This window comes from Rhododendron vialii, chromosome 6a, assembly GCF_030253575.1.
Source record: "Rhododendron vialii isolate Sample 1 chromosome 6a, ASM3025357v1".
Taxonomy (NCBI): domain Eukaryota; kingdom Viridiplantae; phylum Streptophyta; class Magnoliopsida; order Ericales; family Ericaceae; genus Rhododendron; species Rhododendron vialii.
In genome coordinates this window covers 1,955,867-1,965,460 of record NC_080562.1, presented here as the reverse complement: position 1 = coordinate 1,965,460, position 9,594 = coordinate 1,955,867, and positions in this window count along the sequence as shown.

Sequence of the window (9,594 nt, the reverse complement as noted above, 5' to 3'; positions counted from 1 at the left end):
CACTTTCTCTCTACCGTTGTTATGCTTTTAAAGACTTCTTAAGAAAACATGCATGCATGTGTGTGTAAGAGGAAGAGGTGGATTTGGGTTAATAGACGGGACCAACCCGCTAATTCTTTCCCTTTGGGGGATTGGGTTGGTACCTATCATTTGTAATCCTGTTTAGTTTTTCTGAAAATAACTTGTGATGGACTAAAATAATCCATTTAGATTATTTATGGTGAAATAACATCGAAATTCTGATTAGAGACGAAAAAATTTGGCTAATTGATTTGTTTTTGTCTTTCTTTAAAAAATTTGGTTTCACATTGTAATTTTTTACTTTTTAGATTCTTCTTGTCGTGACGAAATAATAATCCAAAAAAAATTAATGAAAAACTAACAAATGAGAAAAAAATTGAATAAGGACAAAAAATAATCCAAATGAATTATTTGGCTAAAATTGGCCTAATACCCACTATTGTAACAGACTATGGAATTTTATGTTTTTGAAAATATATTGATGTGTGGTTATTTATTTTTTTCTCAAATGCGTTGGCAGGTCTGGGATAGACCCACCAGCGGCCACCTTTGCTGGTGCAGCACCACCGGTGGTGAAGATGTGTGTATTTGTTAGTTTTTATTTTTTTTATTGAAAAATTCTTTCTGGTCGATCGACTAATACAACTGTAGTATAACAAACTGTTGAATTTATCTTTTTGCAAAATATATTTGTAGGTCCTCGAAGGGGTCTGAGAAGAGCATCGGAGTACCAAGGCAGCATATATGCTGCGGATGTCCGCGCCCGTGCAAATGCAGCCCATGCCACTGTGAGGGGTCTGTTCCTCTCAACCCAAATACTACTACCCTTAATGTTCCTGAAGCTCAAATTTAAGTAGTTTTTTTCTTAAATAACCCTGGTAGTATAACGGTAGAATTTATAGTTGTTGGCCTTTGGAGGGGGCACTATGTTGCAAGCCCTATAAAATGTTGTCGACTAATACCACTTTAGTATAACAGATTTTGAAATTTATGTCTTTGCAAAATATAATTGTAGGCCCTCGGAGGGGTCCGAGAAGAGCGTCGAAGCAGAGAGGGAGGGCATCCATCCAAAACTCAAGAAGAGCATCGAAGCAGAGAGGTAGGGCATCCATCCAAAACTTGTAATGACTATGGATGAATGCCAATGTTGGGCGATCATGGATGTCCTGTAGCCAGCAAAATTAAGAAAGAACTAATGCCCGTTGTGTCTATGTGTGTTTTGTGACGGAGTCTATTTACTTAGTATAAGAAAGGACGAATGTCATGCCCATTGAGTTGTACTCATAGAGAATAAGTTTTGATTTATCACAAGAAAGAGTAATGGCTGCTGTAATGATTTTCATTTGAGGTTTTGGAAGTTGAGAATTCAGTTGGTAGTTATGTGAGCAGATTGCATACAATGAAATAGTCATAGAAGTTGATTACAAATTCTGAAAGGATTTGTTATTGCAGTTGCTCTGGTGCATATTATATGGCCTTATATTTACAGGTTCAAAAGATTTGCCATTGTTATAAAGGTTATGCAGGTTAGAAAAGTCTAGGTTTGGTTTAATAATTAACAAAATAATTTAACTAATAAAAATAAACAATCTAATAAAATATTTATTCGGAAAAGATCAAAATGGGTCAAAATTCCAGGTCGTTACATTTTTACCTCCACTTTTTCTACTTACTTTCTATGAGTAAAGATGTACCAACTTTTCAAACTACTTGTAAAGACAAAATAGAAAATGTACCAACCTATACCCATAAACTTTACAAAATAGACACTAAGAATAGCCCAAAATAAAATGCGAAATCCTAAAAAAGGGGATGGAAGGAGTATTAAAGAAAGCCCCTGTTATCGAGTAAAGATGTTATATTTTTCGGGCAATTAAACATTTAAACGTACATTTTACCAAAATAAAAGATAAGTAAAGATGTTTTATTTTTCAGGCAATTAAACGCGCATTAACCGAAATAAAAGATAAGTATATAAAAGGGAAACAAATCGTTGAAAGCCAAGTCCAAAGAATTGGTCAAGTGATCAAGACATGAGAGGGGTTAGCTCCCTCGTAAGGCTTCAAAACTAGAAAGAAACAACAGCAGAAATTTCGAAATGAAGTCCAAGTTTGACTGAGAAACAACAGCAGAAATTCCTAAATGATGTCCTAGTTTGACTAAGGTTTCCATGCAAGTTTACTAGGGAAAGTTTTATTTTTCTCATCATTAATTAGTTTTGGATTCTCAAATTAACGATAATGTGCCTTCCTTACCGTTCTCCTCTTATATTTATGTAATTTTTTTTTGGTTAACGGGATGTCCGAGCTAGTTTGTGCATACCTCAACTGATTCCAAAACTCTAAAGTTAACGACCGAGCAGTGGCCCCAAGGTTTAATCAGAATATTTGGCTTCTGTGGAACTTTAACATGCAATCTAATTAATGGAGAATAATCACTTATTAATTATTTTCTCATGCCTACTTGATAGGAATGACAACGGGACAGATTGAGGACGGATTTGACCATTCCTGCCTCCAATTCCCGAACTTCATATCACCTGCCGTTCTAGACCCTTCCCCGAATGGGGAACCACCTCTGCCGCTAATGCGGATCGGGGATCTCCAACCCGATCCAAAGCTTACCTTGTAAGTTGTAACCTTTTAAAGTGTCATTCAGTCCCATTGAAAAGTCAAAGTACAAAATTTGTGGGTGTAAGTCAAAGTATTTTTAATGATTCAGATTAAAGATAAATTATTAACGATAAAAAATATTTATAACTGGTCAAAGATTAAAAATATATCTCAATTGTTAATTGTCGAAACGAAAAAGTGAGATTATGCGTTTTTCGTAAACAACTTATTAAGGGTCCATGAATTTAGCTGGCCCGTAAGTGTGGACAGACCCCCATCTAAAAAAGGAAAAAATATCTTGCCAAACAGTTCATTTTCACTCTGTCTTTTGTGATGCATCTACGACTTTTGAGGAAGAAGTTCTAGAGAAAAACAAAAGTGACAAAAGCTAGGGGATGAAAAAGATATAAATGCATTGATGTACATGTGTGGGAGGTTAGCCCGGATTAGTTCGGTTGTGTTGGCATGCTTGCTCCTTCCACGAATGATAAGGCTAGGGTACAATTCTTAGGATTAGGTCTCAAGAAAAAATTTCTGGGAAACCCCTAGTTCCGGCATGGATGGTCTACCTTTGACCGGATTAGAGAGGGGATTAGTCGAGTGGGTGAGCTAGCCCAAACACTCTAACCGTTGACAAAAAGAAAAAAAGAAAAAAAGATGGAGGTAATTAGAAAGATGAGGTGATCCTTTAAAAAAAAAAAGAAAAGAAAGATGAGGTGATAGGTTTCTAAATCCATGAGGTTAGAAAAAATAGGTGGACACCCTATTTCTTTTTCTTTCCTTTTTTTGAATTCAACTATGTTTGCTTGTTGACCAACCTAATGTTTGTCACTTCTAATCTATTATAATCAACTATAGTTACTTCTTTAAAGGGGAGAAGTAGACATCCTAATCTGGGTATGAGAATAATAGGCCTAAAGTAGAGGACAATCATTTGACAAGGAAATACTTCTTTAATGAGGAGGGGCCCTTTCCAATCGAAAAGGAAAGTTTATTAGAATTGAAAAAACTCTTTTGATACAAAATGTATCGCGTGGAAATCAACCGTTTGTATTGTGACATCCCACTTTTTCAGTTTAAAAAAAAATAGTATTTTGATGTGAATAATTAAAGTTTTCATTTTTCTTTTTCAAACTTCTTTCTAATAAAAAAAAAAGAAAGATGTCAGTTGTTATTTACTTCATGTATTTTGAAAATTTATCTAAACTCAAATAACTTATATTGAAATTCTAAGTTGGGTTATAATTAGGTATTTTTCCCCAACGAGTGATTATTGAATGTGGAAGAGAAATTTCGGGTTGAACGTGTAATTAGATTAGAAAGATTAGGTTTGTACGTGGCCGGCCAGTTATATAGAGAAGGCATGTGGTAGGGTTTGTTTTTAATACATCACGTTAGAGAGAGAGAGAGAGAGAGAGAGAGAGAGAGGCGGAGGAGACTTCTCTGCATCTTTTGTTTGAGTTGCATGGTGCTAGTGGTCGGTTGCTATCGGTGCCGTAGAGAATTTGTGTTATGTGGATTAAGGGAGAAAGAGATCAAAGGTATGTGTGAGGTGTGCAATGGAAGTAAGGGTTTTCGTCACTTAATATTATAATAATAATAATAGATACTTTAATTGATCAAGGTAATACTATTATGTATACTATGTGGTCTGGGAATAGATAAGGGAGTAAATGGTAGTAAGTAATAGTAGTATTCACTGTAATCAGATTAGTAGTTTTTCCATTTAAATTGATTCATGTTATGTGCATTCTTAAAAATAGAGACTAGCAGAGTACTCGAGCAATATTGCATTTCGCGATTTATCTATCCAATTGAGATAAATGGCTAAACATGTGATTCCTTCTTTTGGATTCCCCTTGAGCCTATCTGTTCTTGACAATTCGTTTACTCGTTGCAATTCGATAAGTGAAGTTCTTATTCGTCGCTCTCATATTTATTAACGATTGACGTACCCTTTGGCATACAAGGTTTATTGATGATATTTTTGATTGTTGGATTGCCCATATTTTTCTTGTTGCTCCATAATATATTAATATTATTGTGACTCTCCAACGACACGAAGAATATTCCTAATGCAGGTGACTCCAGTTTGTCGTTGTTAATATGCAGAAATGATTCGTGCACAGCAAGCTGTGCATAGCAGCCTTTTTCTCCCACCTCGGGTCGCAAAAAGATGATCGAAGCCGCTCATTTTGTTCAAAATATATCGTTTAAGGTCTCTGTAAAAAATGAGTTTCGTTCGATATCGTTTGAGGCGTTAACAAAACATCCAAAATCACTTCAGAATTTAGGCTTAAATTCTGAAGTGATTTTGGGTGTTTTGTTAACGCCTGCCTAAATTCTGAAGTGATTTTGGGTGTTTTGTTAACGCCTCAAACAATATCAAACGAAGCTCATTTTTTACAGAGACCCTAAACGATATATTTTGAACAAAATGAGCGGCTCCGATCATCTTTGTGGGACCCGAGGCCGGAGAAAAAGGCTGCTGTGCACAGCAGTCTGTGTACGTAGCACAGCTCGTTAATATGTGTTGGGACCATGGATTATGTTTATATTTGTGAAAGTCCAAGGGAAAGACCCATGAAATATCGTGGTGACTTTGGCCGCTAGGAAAAAAACTTGTGAAATACCCTGTGACTCTAGTGCTCAACGAATAGGGAAAAAACTTGTGAAATACCTTGTGACCCTATTCCGGATCGGCTTAAGGAAAAGGTCTTAAGCACCATCCTGTGGTGACTCTAAATACGGTGTTGGATCTAACGGGCGAAGTCATGAGAAAATATTTGGCATTTGGTACTTGGTGATTGGAAGATATGGTTCCCACTTTGATTTAGACTTCCATTTATCATTGTTCATCGTTCAGATATTATTGGACTCATTGTTTGGTATAATTATTATGGTGATTCGATTATTGCTCATATTATTCATTAATTTATTATTTGTCTTGTGGATACTATTTGTTGAGCCATTGACTTCGTTAGTTTGTTGATATTATTCCTTGAACCCTTGATCCTTATTATTTGAGACTACTTTTTTGGAGCCCTCATTATCGTTCATTTAAAAGTATGCCACATTGTACTCTTTACCCTTAGCATGCTTAACTATTCACTGAGCTTGTCAGCTGACGGATTTATTCTACCTTTTTTTTCCAAGTTAGTGCATGAAATATTGTAGTGGACTTTGCAGCGTCGTCAAGACCTTGTGTTTGGACCTCTAAAGCGTTTACATTTTTATTTATTTTATCGTGTCAAACCGCTACCTATTCATGTATATGCCCACATTTTCACTTGTTGAGAGAACCTCTCCCCCCTACCTACACCATTATATTATGGCCCTCACTTCTTGAGCCAACATGGAAGCTTTATGATTGCTGGAGGGAGAAATAGTCTGGCCGTGCTGAAAGCCAGTACCTTGGGTGCATTTGATAATTTTTTCAGTTTTCACTTTTTTACTGTTAAGAAACTAGTAAGATTGCACGTGCTTTGCATGTGGTATTCTTCAAATGAGGTGAAATTTTTGACTTCCTCAAAATTTGATTTGTCTTTACCTTTACAAATGGCATTTGTATACGACTTCTCTTTCTTGATTTTATAATGGTAGTTTAATTAGGTGCTCATCTTTTCAGGTGATTACAAGTTCCTGTGGACTATTACTTAATTAATGAGAAGATTTTTTGGCCATAGTTTCAATCTTAATAGCGAAGTATTAGTCAATCTATTTTCCCTCTCTACCCTATGCATGCATCTTTGGGATCTCAATATCATCGATCGTCCAGTCCACGGATACATCATGTTTGTGAAGTCTACAGTTTGAAAAGTTAATTTACTACTACTAGTTTTAATAGGAAGTATGGATGACAGACACATATATACTACCAAGTTGGCCATGTGCAGATACAAATAGATTACTTCGCTATTAAGATTGAAACTATGGCCAAAAAATCTTCTTATTAAGTGACAAGACACATAGAGTTGTTGAGTTTAACCTGAGGTAGCTATAAGCAAATCTAAGCCTCTGGAATACGGTTATATAATTCTGATATCACTCTATGAATGCATTTTAGTTGGTACCACCAACCATTTCATGTAACCTTAACTGTTATCTCATGTTGGAAACAACTCGCACAACGGAAAGAGACATGGAACGACATAAATAAACAGAATAAAAAACTTTATTTCTGCCACGATGTCTAATACTAACGTAAATATAAGAACAAAACTATAACACCAGCCAATAACCCACTGTTTTAGGATCATTCAGTACAACTTGTTTTCCTGAAACATCATTACCGGAGTTAATCAACAAAACTCAACAGCTTACCAATTTTAGCACTATATGACGAATCACTTTGATCTTTGCCAATGTCCTTAATGATCAAATTTTCCTTACCGTCTGTCTCGGCAAGAGAAAAAAATAAACTACTCGTGCTTGCACACAAACAACTAAATCCTACGCGGGTTTAGATGGCCAATGAAATCAACAAAGGAAGTTCCGTCAAAATCTAACTCTACTCAAAACTTCCAACGTGAGTACTCACTCAACAACCTCGTGACAGTCAAACCACAGAAAAGAAAAGAATTAGTAATATACCCAGGAGTTGTATCAAAATACACTGCAACTTTCTACCACGGAAAGAAAAGAATCTGAAATGAAAAAAAAGAAAATCAGTTAAGTTAAATCCCAACCCAACCGTGCAATATACGTGATCACGAAAACAAAATTTAAACTACCACCGAAAGCAAAATACTCTAGTTAAAGAGAGGAAAATGAAAAGATGCAAAAATTCACTGGTAGAAAATTCGTAAATTCAGTCATTCAAAATGGATGAATCAGAATTCGGGGGGAACCTTAAGTTTTTATTCATGGAATGGGTACAGTGACAGAATTTTGCGATTGCTACTCAGTGGATTTCAAAATCAGAATAGTGTTGCCGTATCCAAACATGAAACTGACCAAGAACATACACGTAATCATCAACAATATAATATTGGTATCCTTGCCATTTGAAAGCGAACCTTTTCGAGACAGGATTTCCGCCACTCTATTTAGCTACGAAACGCTTGAGATTTGCCTAAGAAAGTGAATAATCAAATAGTATTAATTTTTTCCAACTCATTTTGATTATGGACAAAAAATAAATAATGTGGGACTTGATATTGTTAACTTTAACAACCTCTAAATGAATAATCAAAATCTGATGAGACAAGTTTTGATTATTCCCTTTTGATTACTCCCTCTGTTCTAAATTGAGAGTCCCTTTTGGAGATTCCAACTATTTAAAGAGACATGCAATAATTATACCTATAATGCCTATTATTTCCACCACTATCCCTATATTCTACCTATTTTATAATATTTTTATTTACCTTTGAGGGATACTTTTGAAAAATCACCAATTTTTTTTTTTCATTTTTAAAAAGAACCATTATTTTGGAACAACCCAAAATGAAATAATAGATTCTTAATTTGCGAAAATGATATTGGTACCGATGGTACCGTAGGGAAATTGCACCGACGGCCACCGAACGGCCGATCTGAGCCGTCCAAAAATTTTTAAAAAAAAATCCGAGGGGCCCCGCGCGAGAATCAATGGCATATACATATATACACGAAAAATAGGGTGTTTAGATCAAGCACCCTACACACATCGGATGCTGTTGATTCCCGCGTACGGCCCCTCGGATTTTTTTTTAAAAATTTTTAGACGGCTTGGATCGGCCGTCCAGTAACCGGAAAAGGCCGCACGCGACCGTCGGTATGCTCCTGTCGGTGCAAATAGCACCGCTCCGGAGTATCACATTGTGGATGCTCGCCATAAATATGCTTTATACACCACACGTGGGAGGGTATTTCAGAAAGATTTCTAATGGAAAAATTGTCAACGTATCTTTTCCTCTGCTGACACAGTGCCTTTATGACAGAGTAGGTGAGAAAGGAAGGAATATTCTCGAATGTAGGAAACCTCTTTATGTAGGCCCCCTTTATGTACTGTACACTTTCCTTTACTCAAGAAGCAAAGAGCAGCGCTATAGTCATTGCATGCCGTGTAAAGTCCACTTCAGGTTCAGTATAGATAATTTGAGCCGTTTAATAATTTAAAAAAAATTGAGTGGGACTCACGAAACATTAGCTCAATCCGATATGTGTAAGTACTTGGATCAAGCTTCTTATCTTCGGAAAATCGGAAAAATGGAAAGATTGATTTTCTGGTGTACAGAAAGATGAAAAGCTTGATCTAAGCACTTACACATATCAGATTGAGCTGATGTTTCGCAATGCTCACTTGGTTTTTTTTTAAAAAAATTATTGAACGGCTCGGATCATCTGTGCGGAACCTGGAGTGGACTCCACAAGGCTTTTGGTTGCCTGTAGACTTTCTGAGAAGGAAAGCCATTTTTGTTTTTATGCACCTACTCTTTGACGGAGTGGAGGGAGATGATGCACAGCATGCTGTGCACGGTAAATCATCGCCACTCCCGTCTCTTTTCGATGATCGGAATCGTTTATTTTGTAGAGCTTGTCGAGTAGAATAAGCTTTCAAAAAATCAACTTGATCGGATATCAATGAATGCCTCATCCAAACATTATTATCAAGAAGCAAAAGCCAATACAAGCCAATATTCCTTCTCTTGTTTCGAAGGTTGAGAAATAATCGGTCCTCATTACTCGTTCTCCACCGATTTATATTTGATTGTCTCTTTCGCGACAAGGTATAACGTAGATGATCTTCCAATATTCTTTGAATGCTGAGTAAACAGCTTGCTATTTGAAGGCATCTTTAGTTTTTTACTTGCTATTCGAAGAGATTTTTTCATAGCTTGGCTATTAAGTTCGATTGGAGGGAATCAAAGGAAGAAATACTCATCTGCCCTTTTGTACAGGTAAGTATTTTGCTTCGATGTCTGTTGAGCGACCGGAACCTGAATGGTACTAACGCATGTATTTGTTGATCAAATTC